Source organism: Podarcis erhardii (genome assembly GCF_964252035.2).
Source record: "Podarcis erhardii genome assembly, chromosome: 11".
NCBI classification, from domain to species: domain Eukaryota; kingdom Metazoa; phylum Chordata; class Lepidosauria; order Squamata; family Lacertidae; genus Podarcis; species Podarcis erhardii.
In genome coordinates this window covers 41,575,713-41,594,703 of record NC_138501.1, presented here as the reverse complement: position 1 = coordinate 41,594,703, position 18,991 = coordinate 41,575,713, and the positions used below count along the sequence as shown (strand labels likewise).

Sequence of the window (18,991 nt, the reverse complement as noted above, 5' to 3'; positions counted from 1 at the left end):
ATTTGTAGGGGTCTGGTGTAAAGCATGCAGGCTGGGTCATGCTTTGGCTGATTCCTGGGGTGTGGATGACATAGTTAATGCTGTGGGCTAATTCACAAAAACAGTTAACATGAATAACCACTGAGCATGTTATGAGACACTCCCACCCTGCTAGGCTGTTCTCTGGTTTAGGAGCATGCTTCCTCCTATGTATATATATATGAAAGACAGGTGATGAAACAGCCATTTTTCCCTCCAGAAAGCATTTATTCCATCTCAATTAAGAAGACTATTAACAGGCCCCACCTCTTCTCTAAACAGAAATGCTAGCTCTCACTAGTTCACTGAAACAACCATATCCTGCTGTGCCATTGCAGTTCACTTAAAGGAACAGAGGAAAGAACTGGAAGATGAAACACAGCAAACTGAATCCGTCACTGATTCTATGTGTACTGTCAGTCAAGTGTGTTGTTGTTGCTGCTGTTAATTAAATTTGTATACCGTCCTTCATCTGAAGATCACAGGCAGTTGACAACATAAAAGTATAAAATGAGAACACAAAATACACAACCACCATCACCACCAATAACCTCCTCCCACAAGCACACTTAAAAGGCCATAGGATGTTAATCAGCCAAAGGCCTGGTTGTAAAGAAATGTTTTTGTTATACATACATATTGTTGCATACCTGGCATTTGTGGTATAGTAGAGAAGTGAGGCTCCTTCATGGATCACTGTTGTGGCAAAGGGGCTTTAATAACTCAGAGAAGCTATGTGCTATGCTGTGCAGGGCCATCCAAGACGGACAGGTCGTAGTGGAGAGTTTTGACTAAATGTGATGCACCTGGAGCAGGAACCGGCAAGCCACTCCAGTATCCCTGCCAAGAAAACTCCATGGACAAAGACAACAGGTCAACATGAGTTTGAGCTACCAACACGAGTTTGACCAAACTGTGGGAGGCAGTAGAAGACAAGAGTGCCTGGCGTGCTCTGGTCCATGGGGTCACGAAGAGTTGGACACGACTAAACGACTAAACGACAACAAAGAGAAGTGAGGAGGATCTTAACACACAGCCAGAGGGAAACATAATGAGCTGATACAAAGGAGCAACAAAAAACATATGGACATAGTAACAAAAGAAGTTGCCTTAGACTGAGCTGGATCAATTGGTCCATCTAGTTCAGTCTTGTCTGCAATGGCTGGCAGTAACTCTCCATAATTCCAAGCAGGTGAGATGCTGGAGATTGAATCTGTGACATTCTGTCCTACCCCTTGAGCTATAACTTCCCCCCGCAGGATTTGCAATATAAGGATTGCATATAACCAACAGTCAAGAAGCAAGGTGCAGTGCACCCAATAATGAGCGTTTGGCTTGCATCCTTGGCTCCTTGTGCCTTTGCATCACATCTCTGCTGTGTACACAGAAAGCCTGATACATGTCTAGTCCTCCCTTGCTGGACTCAAGTTATTATGCTGAATTTTGTTTGCAGTGGCCGGGTTGAGAAGTAGCATATTCTACCTACAAACCAACTACATAGTATTCTGAAAACTGGGTTGCTGTTAGCGTTTGGCCCAACTTTAAAAAGTGGGTGGTTGTCAGTATGAGGATGAGTGGCAGACGCTTTTTAGATACAATCACTGTACCTGTTAAACAGTTAAACTCCTAAACAGTGCCTCCTTCCTGGAATAAAGGGCTCAAGCAATTCTGCTGTGTTTCAATAGGGCTTTTATGTGGGAGCAGGGGTACATAATGAGCACCCTATTCAGAACAAGAGTTTGTGTCTGTGTAACAGCATGCGGGAAGGATAAAGGAGAGAGCTCATTCATGTGGAAAAATCAATTATGGGCCCAGCAAAGTGCTTCTGTTCCCCAGTGTGAAGGACTGTACTTGAGAGAGGGGGAAATCAAGAATGAGGCTTGTGCTCCAGTGTAGCTGCAAATGCTGAGAGATTCCATTTTACTCCTCTTCTGCCATATAACATCCCACCGCAACAGGGAAATTCAACATGCACATGCCAAACACTTATTAGCATCCGCTTTCTTACTTGCTGTGTGATCTGTGTTGTTCAGTATAGAGCCCCTGCTCCCCTTTGCATTTCCCTTCAGTGTACAGGGGTGGGAAATGTTCAGAGTGTCAGAACAGAGTAAAGAGAAGGAGGAAGGCAGAGGTCACAAGGTGTAAGCTGAGCCTGGACAGAGTTACTTTCCGTCACCACTGAGTAACTGCAAACACACCCTCCAGAAGACTGTCATTTCTCTCTAATCAAGAAGAATGGAAGTTGTCACTTGCAGGTAGCCTTCAGTCCTGGCACATCCTCAGTTCAGGAGTGCAAACAATGGTGTGTGTGTTAATTACCTGCCGTTTTGGAACTATGTATTATCTTGTGCTGTTTGCAGAATGGCTGCAACGTATTTAGCCTCCCGGCAACCTGTTTTTGCATATTACTCAAATCAGGTCAAACTTTTATTGCTTGTGGCCAAAGGCCTTTGCAAACGTCCAAACAGGCTCAAAAACAGACAAAGAATCACATTTGCAATTGTAAATACTGTACTGAAAACACTACGTATATAAAATATAGTAAATATAAGCCAGAACCAAGGGATTTTTTTAAAGCAATACAAGAATTTTTTTTAAAAAAACCTAATAGAATCATCATCAAATTATCATCAAATACAATTATCATCAAATCTCTGAAGCACTTATTCACAGATCCTACTCAGTATCTGACAAAACCTATAATATCTTCTGGGATCTGTGTGTGTTTGTCTGTAATTCCAATAAAACAGTATCCTGAAACTTGAAAAGGGGCCCCAAGGCATACTTGAGAGTGTGTTGGTTTAGCAGGGGCTTTGCATTAATGTAAAGTTAAGGGGTCACCTGTTCATATGAAATCTTAGCGTATGGAATTCTGTGCTATGAAAATATTGTTCATATTATTTAGCAAATCACTGAAAACTGTCCAATAGGCAATTAACTATTTTGTATTTTTCAAAATATTTAAAATAAATAATTTTAAAATGGTTAATAGACTATCTTTGCATTAAGCCAAGGCCAAGCAAACCACCCAAACAACAGCCAAATAATACAACCTAACTTACACGAGGTTGATATGAGTATAACTGCAAGAAAGGAGAACAATGTACACCACTTTGAGCTTTTTGCAGAAATGAGAAAAAGTTATACCCTACTGGAGGAAGTTAACTATAGTAATGTAACATGTAAATATAAAACCACCACTAAAACCATTAGTGATTTATTGTAAATAACTGCAAGTAAAATTATTACTTATTTATTGCTGTATATACAGGATGATACTGTATGATCAAGCCATTGCTCACTTGTACAAAAATTTCTGGTTGCTGGCAGAATAATCTGGGGCTGCTGATGCGCAGAAGGAATTAAAACAGACATTTTCTAAATGACTTTTAAAAAGGAAGCAACCTAAAGTTGTATTTGAAGATACATAGCATTGAGTTCTGGAACAACGTCCTAATTTTACAGCACTTTCTTCCTTGACAAATAACTTGCACTGCCTTGTATAATTTATACATTTTTTAAAAGGGCTGAACTTGGCCCGGAAGAACAATGAGACAAGATGTTAAAATGTTTCCCAAGTTCCTTGAACTGAGTTAGTGATGATGAGCGTCAGTCTCTCCGGCTTGGTCAGAACAGGTGCACGGTTTCCTTCACCTTTCTGTGCCAGTTCTCATTTATCTTCAACTTCGTGGCCTCTTAGTCTCTTCTAATCCTGTCTCTGCCAAACTGCATAGTTATTTCATGACTTGCATGAATGAAGGAGCCTAGTAGAAAGAGACCACCCATTATGCATTAATTTATGGACGAAATCCAGGATGTAAAACCAGGACTTGGGTAGAAAAAGGGCTATGACACTGAACCACTGTAGCTCCTATAAAGAGGTCAGGGGGTGGGAGTGGGGAGAAACTATTCAATCTCTGCCAGGGTTTCATTCCCCCTGCTCCACCCCCACATATCCCACAATATCCTTCAGCTTCAAAACCATCAGCTGCGACTACCCGCTCCCCCCGCCCTCCATATCCCTGCCACATTTCCCAACAAGTTGGTTTATACTGCCACCCTGTGGCAAACTGCTATTATCTCAAAGCAAACTGAAAATCAAGGCAGACAGACATTCTATACCTCAGGTTAAGAACTTAATTCATTCTGGAGGTCCGTTCTTAACCTGAAACTGTTCTTAACCTGAGGTACCACTTTAGCTAATGGGACCTCCCGCTGCTGCTACACGATTTCTGTTCTCATCCTGAAGCAAAGTTCTTAACCCGAGGTACTATTTCTGGGTTAGCGGAGTCTGTAACCTGAAGCGTCTGTAACCCGAGGTACCACTGTACTTAAAAGCAGCAGAAACCAGAGAGAGTTCTGGAGAGCTCAAAACTTTATACAATAATTTGTGACATATTGGCTAATAAGGGAGTAAAATTTCTGCAATCGTCTGAGAGAAGTTGCAAAGTCATTATTATATTTTTATTCCATGCTTCCACCAAATAGCTTTGGGAGGGATAGATGGTGTCCTCTACAGATGGAGAGATCCATCTATTTCTGGTCCTTGCCAATTTCACAAGTGTTGGTGAAATTCTTATGGCTTTTCTAATGTTCTTAAGTTTATTCATAAGTGTGTTGCATTGCATTCCTGCATGTATGTGCAATTTAAATTTAAAGAAGAGATATAATTAAAGTACATTATTCCAACCTTTGGTCTCTGTTAAAAACCACAATTTTCCTCTTGGTTCCCTCACTCCCAGCTTTACTCAAACTTCTGCCATTGTTTTAAACCACCACTTTCCCTCACTCACTCCCATACCATGGCTACTGCTGTTGTGCAACCTTGCCTTCACTTTTGCTCTCCTACCCCATTCTGCAGTCATGCAAATCCAGAATTGTGATGAGACACTACAAATCCTCTGGTGTGGGCTGCATTCTGACTTTTTATGATATAGAGAGAGACTTTTTTTGAACCAACTGCATCAGAAAATTAATAGAACTGAAGATAATTTGATTCTGATGTACACATTAGCCCAGGAGATACATACCAGATCGGTTCACCTTGGAATTTAAGGAAATCAAATTCCTCAAGCATCCCTAGAGTTATAGGGTCAGGCAACCCAGGCCCAAAAGGCACTGCACTAAGGAACCACAGGCTATTTACTCAACCTCACTTGCAACCTCACCACCACCACAAACATTATTTCATCTGAACCTCCCCATATACAGTAAAGGAGTTAGTACCTGAATTTGCTTATTTTTCTCTTCCATCGTTTCTTTTTCTTTTTGTATCATGTCTTTTTGATGCTGTACATTAAATCCATGCAACATCACACATAGTTTTACCCTATCTTGGCTGTGAGTTGTGGAAGACCTGTTCCCTGCCTTACAGGCCTTTTCTCTGGCCTGGGAGGGCAAGGCCCTGACTGACTCCAGCTACAAAAGCTGCTGAACACACTCTTAGGCTGTGGTATTGTTTAAGGTGGTTAGTTGGCATTTTTTGAGGGGGGTTTGGTAAGTTAATGATATTGATGTCCGTATCATTATTTTTAGATCTTATTATTTATGTGGAAATTGCTTCAATTTGGTTGTGTACTTTTTGATGTGTTTTATTTATTATTTATTACTTTTTTATGTTTGTAGTTGTTTAGTCATTTAGTCATGTCCGACTCTTTGTGACCCCATGGACCAGAGCACACCAGGCACTCCTGTCTTCCACTGCCTCCCGCAGTTTGGTCAAACTCATGCTGGTAGCTTCGAGAACACTGTCCAACCATCTCGTCCTCTGTCGTCCCCTTCTCCTTGTGCCCTCCATCTTTCCCAACATCAGGGTCTTTTCCAGGGAGTCTTCTCTTCTCATGAGGTGGCCAAAGTATTGGAGTCTCAGCTTCAGGATCTGTCCTTCCAGTGAGCATTCAGGGCTGATTTCCTTGCAGCAGGGGACTCTCTGATCTTCTTGCAGCAGGGGACTCTCAAAATTCTCCTCCAGCACCATAATTCAAAAGCATCAATTCTTCGGCAATCAGTTTGGGATTGTGCAAATCTTGTCATGTTGTAAGCCACCTTGAGCACAGTTTTAACTATGGAAAGGTGGCATATAAATAAAATGATGACAATAAATGGGAAAAATAGTAGCAGCAGAGGTACAACCTTGAACTGCTGCACTAGCAATAGCCATTAGCGCCAAATGTAGCATAGCACTAAGAGGGACATGCAGAATCAGAAAAAGGGACAACACACACCTCCACATGGGGTGACCAGAAGCGAAAGTGCGAGACTCCATTGGTTTCCTTGATGCTGGAATTTTTTTTTGTCCCCCCCCCCCCAGTGCCCTCATGATGCTTTCTCTGGATTTCTTGGATGATGATCACTGGATGAATAAGCAGCAGTGGCAGTATGGAGCCCGCATTTCACAGAGGAGATCTATTCTTAATTGATCGTATCAAGGAGCCAATCAGAGTGGGCGAAATTGTGGTCTTTAGCAGAGTCAGCAAACCTTGGGGGGGCAGTCCACTGTCCCTCAGACCTTGTAGGGGGGTGGACTATATTTTGGGGGGGGGGTGAACGAATTCCTATGCCCCACAAATAACCCAGAGATGCATTTTAAATAAAACGACACATTCTACTCATGTAAAAACACACTGATTCCCGGACCATCTGCAGTCCGGATTTAGAAGGCAATTGGGCCAGATCCGGCCCCCAGGCCTTAGTTTGCCTATCCATGGTCTTTAGGATAGAAGGAAGCAGCAGCTTAGCAACAGTTGCCGGTGCCTGAGGCAGACCAGCACTCTCCCGCCCCCCCCCAACTGCCCCCGCCCCTGGCTAGCTATGCTACTGGAAGGAAGGGCAATTCCAAAAGCGCATCAGGCTTTGAAAATTCATGAAAAACAAAACGGAGACATCAACTTATTGACGAAGAGTGATAATAACACTGTTGATGACAGAGACTTGTACAAGCAAGGCCAGCACTGGGTGGAGAAGAAAGACATAGTGGAGTGAGCAAGAGGATTTGTGGCATACATTGCAACAGTGACCACTGTCCTTTTTCTACTGCGCTTGTTTGCTTCTTCTACTGCTTCTTAACCAAGCTCGGTTTGGCTTTTGTTTTTGTTTTTCTACAGCAGTGTAACAGCAGAGTTGATCTCAGTATTTTCGACAGTTTGCCACGTTTTAGCATTTTTGTACATCAGTGAATTTTTATATTAAAAGATATAAGAAAAAACAATACCCCTCTACCGTTAGGATATTCCAGCATCCCAACATCTACATCATAAAAAAAAAAAACATTTTGGCTGCCATTCCACCTAATTTCTGCAGGACCAGGCAACCAGCAATTACAGTGTTTTATTGCAGCCCTTGTGGGCCACGATATACAACTGCTGGGATTCATTTAGCTTGGTAGGTAGCTCACCATTTTTGTAGGCCTGGAGCATATTAATAACTGCAAGATAACTCTAAGCACAGTATCTATGAAACAGTGGAATACGGTGACATTTTTCATAGGGGAACAGTTAGGGCCAGAGGTGCCAGCTTGTGAGGGCGATGGAGGGGGTGGCGCATGTGGGCACCGCACCTCCCTCCCTAAGCCAGGCAGAAGCTTCCCAGGAAGGAGGCACTAAGCTTTAATATTTTAATACAGTACTCTTAATTTACCAGGAACATTTAGGGGACAAGCCTAGGCCCCCTAGTCCACTGACCGCACACCACTGCTATGAAACTAAGCAAACTCTTGAAATCACCTACACATTTCTGTTCAAGAGCTATTTTTTAAGTCTACTATTCTGTTGTAGCTATTTCTAATACTCTTGCTCATGGTTTACATCTCATAGGAATTCAGCTGTTCCCTGCTCCCCCCGCCCCCAAAGACACAGCTGTGGGCCTTCCTCCTTACTGTCATTATATTATTTTACCAAACTTAGCCCATGGAGTCCATAGGCTGTTATGCAAAAATAAAAATATTACTTTACTGCTCTCTTATCTTGCCACACGGATGTTTTCATGATCTTTTCTGTTGTGGCAATTTTACCTTTGGAAATTGGTTTCTCCACTTCACTATGGCAGGGCCTAAAGGATATTTTGTTTATAAACTTCCCCTCTCCATCAATTCCTTCCCAGAGGGGCACTAAGCTCCCTTGCTAACAGCTTTGTAACTGCTCTTGCATCAGTTCAGCAACCTAAGTCTGTACTCCTATTGACAGAATGTGATGAAATTGCTGGTGCTTCTGATGCAAGGCCTTAGGCCCTTGGTGGCCAACGGCATCAATCCACTGTTTCAATGGTTGCAGCTGAGCCTGGTTTGGTACAAGTTAATGGCACAGAAAAGGCACTCCCAGGGACCTTTCACTTCTCATTAACAAGCTTGCTGCCTTGTTACTGGCCCTTCTGTGTGCCTTTAACAGCAGGCAGACACACAGAGAGATGAAGATTTTCCTACCACTTATCTCCCAGCCAGGAAAAGCTGTATTTCCCCCCTGACAGCAGAGTGCCAGTTCCCCTTAGCAACAACAGTCTCTCTACAGCAGAAAAGATGCTGTGAATGTGGTTCCAGAATGGCAGGATCCATGCATATGAAATGCCGAAATGCAATGTCTTTAGTGTTTGCAACAGGTTCAAGTCAGCAAAGCCCCTACTATTCCATCTTTATTCATTTTTACTTATTTCACAGCTGGGGTTGGGCTTTTGAGGGACACTGCGCCTCCTCACATTGCCACCCTGGGCAACTGACTCTTTTGACTTCCTGCAAATAAATCTTTGACTGGCTCACCTTCCATCAGGAAAAATCCTATACAAAGTGGGGAAGGACAAACTTACTATTTCCCAAATTGGTCTTGTTCTCACCTTGGTATCAAGCTAATACCATCATTCCTGGTTCCTGGGCCAATTAGACTTCAGCAAGCCCTAAATGACATAAGGCACCAGAGCAGAGCAACTACACCTCTGTTAAATAACAAACAACATTAGCATTTAAATGGAGATTGCCCAGGAGACAGGCAGCTCAGTCAGAATACACAAACAGTTCCTAGAAGGGCCTGTTCAGGAGAAAGGTATGATTGTGTGAGAAGTACCAGTAATTAATAAAAAGCTAAGCATACAGACATACAGGTTAAGCTCCTCAAAAGTAGTTGGATACTGTAGAAAAAAGCCTGGACCAACAAACGGAGAATCATTGCAATTAAATAATAAATCAGCACAGACCTCCCAGCACTTAGATTTTTGGCAACCTTCTCCTACTTTAGGTACAGGGAACTTCTCTGGCCAATGCTCACAGATGATGGGAAGACATACTCTGTCTATCATTAGCTAAAGAGCTATAGGTTTCCGATCTACTTGCAGCGTCTACCCTACCTCTGTCATGAAAGAAGGCTGGTCTTTGGTTAAAGAGGGGAGGGACAAGGGTGAGTAGTTAATGCTGAACACCCTCTGCAGGCAGAAAATAGCCTACACCCTTCCAGGGTGTCCAAATTCTCTGACTACCCTCCCCTTTAAATATCAACTTGTTAGATGCATAATTGTTTTTATCTTAACTTTAAAAATAATAATCTTGACCCAAACAAAGCCCCTTCTGGAGGTTCCCTCACTGCGAGAAGCCAAGTTACAGGGAACCAGGCAGAGGGCCTTCTCGGTAGTGGCGCCCTCCTACCAAATGTCAAAGAGAACAACAACTACCAGACTTTTAGAAGACATCTGAAGGCAGCCCTCTTTAGGGAAGCTTTTAATGTTTGATGCATTACGATACTTTAATATTTTGTTGGAAGCCGCCCAGAGTGGCTGGGGAAGCCCAGCCAGATGGGCGGGATATAAATTATTATTATTATTATTATTATCTGGCTCATTATTGCCTGCACTGACTGCAGAGGCTTTCCAGGGTTCCAAACAAAGGAACATCTCCAGCCCTGTCTGGGACTGATCATGGGACCTTCTGCAGATGCTCTACCAATGAGCTACAGTCCTTCCCCTAAAGAACAATAGTGGGAATCAGTATATGGCCACTTCCAAACATAAAACGTGTATAATTCAGTGTATGCTCTCGTCACCAAGTAGAATGATATGTTCTGAAATGTGAACAAATGAATACCTCTCAGTTGATGGATTAGAACTATCAGATACACAAGCAGCAACTGAAAAGGAATGCCGTGCATTCAAGAAGTTCCTGAGCAAAGGTCTGCAAATTTGCAAGGATGATCTAAAATGGGGCTAACTTTAATCAAAACTTAAGCTAAATCTAATGAAAACCTAATGATGGTAAGATTCCCCCCCCCCCCGTTTTTTCTTTCTCTTTTTGCTGCGGTAGCATGCGAAAAACAAACAAACCTCACTCCATATTTATCAAAGGCAAAAGTTTTCATTCTCCAGCCAACAACCTCCCCCATTTCAATTCTTGAAGAAAACACTGCTTGCAAGGGACTTGGTCATTTTACATTTATTTTAAAGACCTGAAATGCACCTAGACCTTGAGGAGTGTGTTGTTTTATAAAAAGCAAAAGCACACATTTTGTTTGGACTTTATTCAGAAGCCTTAAGCGATGAAGTTTTATACTGGGAGACAAAAGTGTTAAAATTCAGTTTGATTGAATGGTTATCAGAAATTCAATTTACTTTCAGGAAATACTCTTAAGGAAATGTGTGCACATGCACCAACCAACAGTCTTCCAAGTCCACCATTTCTGCCCTGTACTTTCTCCCCTTCTTGTCTAGTCACTCTCCTGATAGTGGAAATCATAGTCACCAATCCACTTTAAACCAAGCGTGACAAATTAGTCAAATCCCAACACAACTTTGTCTTACTGACAAAAGAAACAGTGGAGTACAGTATTAAGCAGCACACTAGAATGGACTCGTTAAACAAATATAGCCACCATTCAATTGGAAACAGCATCATCTTCATTAAAACAGAGGCCTAAAATTGGGAGGTGTAAAAAGAGGTCATATTGAGGGCATGGCCTGCTGTCACAGTTTACATTAAGTAAGTACATTATTTTGTCTCTAATGTGGGGTTGTGGGGTGTGTGTGTGGATGCATATGGCTGCATGTGGTATGTAATCGAAGAGCCATTTTGAAAAATATTGATAATTTCTATAAATGAACTGGTGAATTCCTACTTCAGGCTCAGGACTGTAATACCTCAAGGACTGCTTATCTCCATATGAAGCTGCCCAGACCCTGAGATCATCTTCTAAGGCCCTTCTTCATGTGCCTCCTCCATAAGAGGTCTGGAGGGTGGCAACATGAGAACGGGCCTTTTCGACAGTGGTTCCTCACTTCTGGAATGCTCTCCCCAGGGAGATTTGGTTGGCATCTTCATTATACACCATTAGGGACCAAGCAAAAACATTCCTCTTTAACCAGGCTGAAAAACATCTTATGCCCTTTTAAAATGTGTTGTGAGAGGGGGGATTATTGGGTTGTCTTTCTTTTTATTATGTATTTTGTCTTTTTTATATTGTGATTTTATGTTGTGAACCACCCTAAGATCTACAGGTATAGGGTGGTATAATAAACAAACAAACAAACATCTCAAACTCAGAGCTACTTCACACATGCATTTTACCACTGGGTAACTGCTTCATCAAGTGATGGCTGGGTTGTTTATTTAATATTATCTATCTATCTATCTATCTATCTATCTATCTATCTATCTATCTAACTAACTACCAATAGAATGCCTTCTCAAAAAAACAGATTTCTTTAAGTAGTTTACACAAAATAACTACCCTTCTCCAAACGACTCCACAGTACTGTACAAAAGCTTGAATAAATGTAATTCTCATAGCATAAATAAGTTTAAAAACAACAAATGAGCAAAAGGCAGCAGCAGCAGAATAAGTGTTATACATGCAAGTGAACTACATGGTTTGGGGGCAAAGGGGGGGGGATACCATTACCCCTTTGTTATATGCTGGGGGGGTGTCTTCCAGTCATTCATTCATTCATTCATTCATTCATTCATACAAAAAGTGCAATAGTCTTTTACCAACTTGCCATATTATCATCCCAGTGAATTCTGAGCAACAAAATCTCTTTTTGGGGAGGGCAGAGTCCACTGTGCTCACTAGCAGGCTGCAGTGCAAGATGCTTGGCTGAGATCACAGAGATAACTAGGAGAGGTATCATAGCTCAGTGGCAGAGCATGTGCCTTGCATGCAAAAAATGTCTCTGGCATCTCCAGCTAATGGATCAGATAAACAGGTAGGTGGTGGGAAATACTTCTGCCAAGCACCCTGGAGAACCTTAACCAGTCAGAGTAAATTCTGGGCTAGATTGGCAAGTAGTCCAGCCCGACAGCTGCCCATGCTGCATACAATATGGGCTTCCAACTAGATCCAGATGACCACAATGACTTTAAAAAAGCCAAAGAACCCTAACATTTAAATAGGCCATTAAGGTAAAGGTAAAAGGACCCCTGACCATTAGGTGCAGTCATGGCTGACTCTGGGGTTGCGGCGCTCATCTTGCTTTATTGGCCGAGGGATCCAGCGTACAGCTTCCGGGTCATGTGGCCAGCATGACTAAGCCGCTTCTGGCGAACCAGAGCAGCACACAGAAACGCCGTTTACCTTCCCGCCAGAGCGGTACCTATTTATCTACTTGCACTTTGACGTGCTTTCAAACTTGTCCTTCATGCTTTCAAACTGCTAGTTTGGCAGGAGCAGGGCTGAGCAACGGGAGCTCACCCCGTTGCGGGGATTCAAACCGCCGACCTTCTGATCGGCAAGTCCTAGGCTCTGTGGTTTAACCCACAGCGCCACCCACGTCCCTAAATAGGCCATTAGAACAGGACAAAAGCCTTTCTTGGAATCAACACGTTAATGCCTCTTAGAGTATTATGCACAGCATTAGGCATACACAGTGGGAGTAAATCCTACTTGCATTGGGAGCTGACCACACATTGTTGCACACCAAAGAACTCTCTTCTTGCTGTACAGGCTCAGTGGGGTTTTTTACATTTCAAATGACAGCAAACCTATTGATGCACCCAGACACTTAATTTTCCATATACTGTAGCAACTGGCAGAATGAGGTATTTAATACAGTTGTCAAAAGGTGATAAGATCACACACAGAAACAGACATTTGGGGTACTGACTGCATGGTATTGCAGAGAAATTCAGTTGAGCAGAATTCTGATGGGAACAAAGGCTTAGTTTCTTCATCAAGAAAGCTGTTTGTTAATACCATACTGGAAGGCAACTGAGTGGGGAGGACAGGACTGAACTGGTGTCCAATGTTGCCTTCTGACTGCTTTGCAAGCAAATGCTCTCCACTTCTGTTAAAATTAGTTTTGAAATACCAAGATGCACCACCAGAGGGCAATGATAAAGGATGCTTAGCATTTCACTCCTCACCGCATCCCGAATCAATCTGGGTTTAACTTCTCTTTCAAAATTATTTAAATATCAGCTTTTCCCTATTCAGCTAATGGGCTCTCTGTCCAGCTTCACCTAGGACTGAAAAGACTTTTCCATATAGAGTTAAAAAGCAGCAGAATAACAGGAACAATTTAAAAGGATGATGGCAATCAAGGCACCCCAGGTTGTGACAAAACTGCAAGGCTTTAACAATTCCTTCTGATGACTAATCATCGGTTTTGCATCCTGAGGAGACAACCAGGTACTTGCAGTACAGTATATGTTTACTGAGAGTTGTGGGGCTATCTGAAGCCTCTGCAAAGAAAGCTTCTATACCTGTGCTCCTAGGAAAGTAAGATCTGATTATATGCACCCAAAAATGTGTTCTTTTCTTTAAATTGATTCAGATATATTTCTTTCAGCCTGATTGGGTCATTTCCACTTTTGTAGAAGCTCATTTAGAAATGAGCTTCTACCCCCACCCCACTCCATTTTGGATCTGCCCTGTAGACTCCTTCCCCACTCCCACCTGTACCTAAGTTGTTAACTTATTTAAAGACCTTCCCCCCCTGCTTTCAGCTCAATATACAGAAATGAAGCAGTTGAAATGCCCCCTCTGGCATGGAGATAAGTGATGGGAGAAAATTTCCTGCCAAATCTGAGTGCCCTTTTGCTGTTCAAGGCACAGGAACAGAGGCAGTAAGAAATTTGGCAATTCTTCCCTCATCCAACCTTGGTTGCATTTTAATTTTGGATTTGGACGGCTACATGTTTGATTTTGTTATTCACCATTTAGAATTTTGGGAATATTTCTTTGTTACTTTCTGCCTCAACAAAATTGGACTTATCAACTAATTTCCATATATTCCACCTCCCTTTTTATCAGAGTCAGTCCCCATTTTCTGGGGTTTCTCCTAGGTGAGACACTGCTCATGTTTTGCCCCATCAGAGAAATGTTGCAGGATACATTTACATTTTTATTTGTTAATTTGTATACATACACATTTGCTACAGTGTATACTCTCCCACCCAGACAAAACATACTTTTTGCTATAAGAAAAGCGACAGGAAAAAAGGCACTGGAAAGTGTGGGGTTACACTTGCTTGATACAATATTGTCTAACCTACCCGCAGACAAATCAGAATGAATGCTAGGTTATCTGGAAGTGACCAGAATCTCAGAGCAGATGCATCTCAACAATAGCACACTCAGGAAGCTCCCTTACTCTAGATCCAATTATCTTTCTTAGAATCATAGAGTTGGAAGAGACCACAAGGGCCATCGAGTCCAACCCCCTGCCAAGCAGGAAACACCATCAGAGCACTCCTGACATATGGTTGTCAAGCCTCTGCTTAAAGACCTCCAAAGAAGGAGACTCCACCACACTCCTTGGCAGCAAATTCCACTGTCGAACAGCTCTTGCTGTCAGGAAGTTCTTCCTAATGTTTAGGTGGAATCTTCTTTCTTGTAGTTTGGATCCATTGCTCCGTGTCCGCTTCTCTGGAGCAGCAGAAAACAACCTTTCTCCCTCCTCTATGTGACATCCTTTTATATATTTGAACATGGCTATCATATCACCCCTTTCTAGTCCAGTATTGTCTACTTTGACAAATGGTGGTCTCACAAGGTCTTTCCCATCACCTGCTACTGGGTCTCCTGTGCTATCCCTTGGTTGGAGATGCCAGAGATTGCATGGGAATTTCATGCAAAGTATGTATTCTGCTAGGGAGCTATGACCCTTCCTCAATGCACACACATTAATTAAAGATGTCAGCATATAGCTTTCCTTATATCTTCTGCATTATTATATTTATAGTTAGCTAATATTGCTACGGTGACCCCTGTTAAGAAACAGGGGGTTGGTCAACTTCTCAACCAACTCTTGCCCCATTGTCTAATAGTCGTTGGGTAATGCAGACATGGGAACCTCAGATATAGCAAGCAAGCTATTTCTTTGTTCCTGTGCTGGGCTATCCAGTGCAAGGTACTTCTGCATAAGGCAAAGATAGGCATTGTGTAATCCTAACCATGTATAAAAAGGTAAAGGTAAAGGGACCCCTGACCATTAGGTCCAGTCGCGGACAACTCTGGGGTTGCGGTGCTCATCTCACTTTATTGGCCGAGGGAGACGGTGTACAGCTTCTGGGTTATGTGGCCAGCATGACTAAGCCGCTTCTGGCGAACCAGAGCTGCACATGGAAATGCTGTTTACCTTCCCGCTGGAGCGGTACCTATTTATCTTCTTGCACTTTGACGTGCTTTCGAACTGCTAGGTTGGCAGGAGCTGGGAATGAGTAATGGGAGTTCACCCCTTCACGGGGATTCGAACCACCAACCTTCTGATCAGCAAGCCCTAGGCTCTGTGGTCTAACCCACAGCACTACCCACGTCCCCTTTCCATGTATACTCAAATATAAATCCTGTTGAATTCCATGAGGCTTACTCCCAGATAAAGAGAGTTAGGAATGTAGCCTAAGACAATAGAGAGACATCTACTTCTCCCCTTCAGTTATATAATTTCAACCTAGGCACTCCTTTAACCTGTTCTAAAAGTTAGATAGCTAGAACACACCTGTCATCTGAAGCAGCCACTCTTCTCCTGGTGAGGGACTTTTGTTGTTAAGGGAAACCTGCCAGGGGAAGCACACCTGACAGGTGCAGATGGCTCCCTAATCCTCTTTTATCTTGCAGAGGCAAGCAGGCACCTGGCCTGCTGACTTCTCCCTCTCCATTGTCACAGCCCTTAATACATTTGACCCCCCCACCCATCCCAAGCTGTTAACACCCCCTGCTCTGCCCTGCTATTTGAGTCTTTGGAAAGAAAGCCAGTAGCCTGAGGGCGAGGCCATTCAAAGCCAAACACGCAGGTGTCTGAGCAGTTTTATCTGTTCTGCCTCAGGGCCATCAGATGTGATGGGGACAGCTATGTTTGTCCTTCATGTGTAAAAGGGGCATATTGAAAAGAATGACAGTGGATGGCCATTGGGATGTGTTGATTGCTTCCAAATAGCTATGGGAATATACTGGGTTTCTGAATGGCTAGAAATGAAAGTAAACTGAGTGGCCACTGGGAAAGAAGAAAGGCCTTCTAAAGGCCAGGATTAGCCAAAAATAATTATAGTGATGGGCTTCCCCTGTTCTGGGGAGGGAATGAATGGATGAAGCTTTGAAGTGGTCTGTGACTAGTAGCTCAAATTCAAAAGGTGTGGCAAGAGAAGGAATGCGTGATTGTTTAGTTTTCTTACCTATGCTTATCAATTAGAGCAAGCTGGAGTGTGATCCTCTCTTTTGCTGTGTAACCCCTTTGTAGTTATTTGGTTCTAACATTTCAAACTGCTTACTTCAACTGTCAAGCAGGGACAGAATACCAAAATAAGAAGAGTGACTGCTGAAGATAATCAGTAGAAGCACTTATCTCCTTTTATGTAAGGAGTTTTCTACTTCACACCAGCAGGCGTAAATGGTAAAATGTCTCTAAGATTGTTTGCTTTTGCAAAAGGCTACATTTCAGCTGGCTGAATAAGAGCCTTTATTAGGCATGTGTTTTACAAGTTGAACCTACACATATTTACTCAGAAGTTGCTGTGGGTTAAACCACAAAGCCTAGGGCTTGCAGATCAGAAGGTCGGCAGTTAGAATCCCTGCGACGGGGTGAGCTCCTGTTGCTAAAACCCTGCTCCTGCCAACCTAGCAGTTCGAAAGCATGAAGGACAAGTAGATAAATAGGTACTGCTCTGGCGAAAAGGTAAACGGCATTTCCGTGCACTGCTCTGGTTCGCCAGAAGCTGCTTAGTCATGCTGGCCCCATGACCTGGAAGCTGTACGCCTGCTCCCTTGGCCAATAAAGCGAGATGAGCGCTGCAACCCCAGGGTCGCCGGCGACTGGACCTAATGGTCAGGGTTCCCTTTACCTTTTACTATGGAGTTCACTGGAGATTACTTTCAAATAAGCATCCATAGGATTGCAGTCATACAATCAAAATATAGTTATGAGCAGCTGGAAGTTAAGACTGCTTTGTAATTGGAATATAGCAGTTTCCCCATCCACCCATTGTTTGAACTGAACAATGAGCTCACCTGTGTACTGACGACCTTCTGATCAGCAAGCCTAAGAGGCTCAGTGGTTTAGACCACAGTGCCATCCACTCGCAAGCTCTTTTACCTTTACCTAGACTGCTTTGTAATTGGAATATGGCAGTTTTCCCATCCACCCATTGTTTGAACTGAACTGAACTGAGAGTTTTATTTTCTCTCTCTCTCTCTTTTTTAAAATGAAACTTTCTGGGCTAATGCAGTGGTTCTCAAACTCTTTTTCTCTGGGGCAAGCTTTCAGAATAAAACTGTGCTTGTGCCACAGTTAATTTCTTTTTATTGATAAGATAAACATTGGAGAACACAATGCCACCCAATGCTATTCCTGTTTGCATTAAAATCATAGTAGTCATAGCCAGATTATTTGTATTCAGCTTTTTGGTATATTAAGTGTGCTGGGATTTCTGGTTATGCGAGGGGTCTCCTAACAACTCTCAGTGCCCTTAAACTACGGTTCCCAGGATTCTTTAGGGGAAGCCACTTTCGTTCATATGGTATAAGAGTCTTGGGGGGGGGGGTGAGCCATGATTGTTCAAGTAGTATAAAAGTGCCCCAAATTTACAGTGTGAATGTGATCCCAATTATAGTCAAGGTCTCTCATACACAAACACATGCCTGTTACTATATAAAAGACAATTCAGAACAATTTAGTAATAAATGAATAATAAAATAACATAGCTAGACAATTAAGAATGCTTATTACCAGCAAGGGCATAGTGAAGCTCACTCTGGCCTGAGCAGTAGTGGCAACTGCAGAAGCAAGTCCTTAGCACCTGGTGTAATAATAATAATAATAATAATAATAATAATAATAATAATTTATTTATACCCTGCCCACTCTGGGCGGCTTCCAACAAAACACTAAAATACAATAACCTATTGAACATTAAAAGTTTCCCTAAACAGGGATGCCTTCAGATGTCTTCTAAAAGTTTGTTTTAAAAGTTTGTTACTAGGAAAAGAATGAGAAACACTTCAGGCTTAACGTAAAATGGCTGGTAGCAAAGCTCTCTCTTCTGGTGATGGTGGGAAAAGCAGCAGCAGAATGAGCCCTTTAGAAAAACTGTGAAGAGGGCAAATATTAACAGGAACAGGGTAAAACACCCTGTGTCCATGGGAGTAGCTAAGGGGGGGGCAGGGGGGCAGCTGCCTCTGAATCAATATAAAGGTAAAGGGACCCCTGACCATTAGGTCCAGTCGTGGCCGACTCTGGGGTTGCGGCGCTCATCTTGCTTTATTAGCCGAGGGAGCCGGCGTACAGCTTCCAGGTCATGTGGCCAGCATGACTAAGCCGCTTCTGGCAAACCAGAGCAGCGCACGGAAATGCTGTTTACCTTCCCGCCAGAGCAGTACCTATTTATCTACTTGCACTTTGACATGCTTTCAAACTGCTAGGTTGGCAGGAGCAGGGACCGAGCAATGGGAGCTCACCCCGTCGTGGGGATTCGAACCGCCGACCTTCTGATCGGCAAGTCCTAGGCTCTGTGGTTTAGACCACAACGCCACCTGCATCCCCTGAATCAATATAAATCAATACAAATCTGAGGTTCTAC

At 42.9% G+C, this 18,991-nt stretch overlaps 1 long non-coding RNA gene across 1 annotated transcript in view; it reads right to left on the bottom strand.

Moving 5' to 3' along the window:
• Positions 1-3,262: 3,262 nt before the first annotated feature.
• The window catches only part of LOC309352879, a 33,164-nt gene continuing 17,435 nt past the window's right edge, over positions 3,263-18,991 (bottom strand). Inside the window, exons 5-6 of the long non-coding RNA XR_014161435.1 lie at positions 8,839-8,937; positions 3,263-3,782 (exon numbers count right to left, since the gene is read on the bottom strand). This is a non-coding gene — a long non-coding RNA (uncharacterized lncRNA). The remainder of the gene's footprint in view (positions 3,783-8,838; positions 8,938-18,991) is intronic.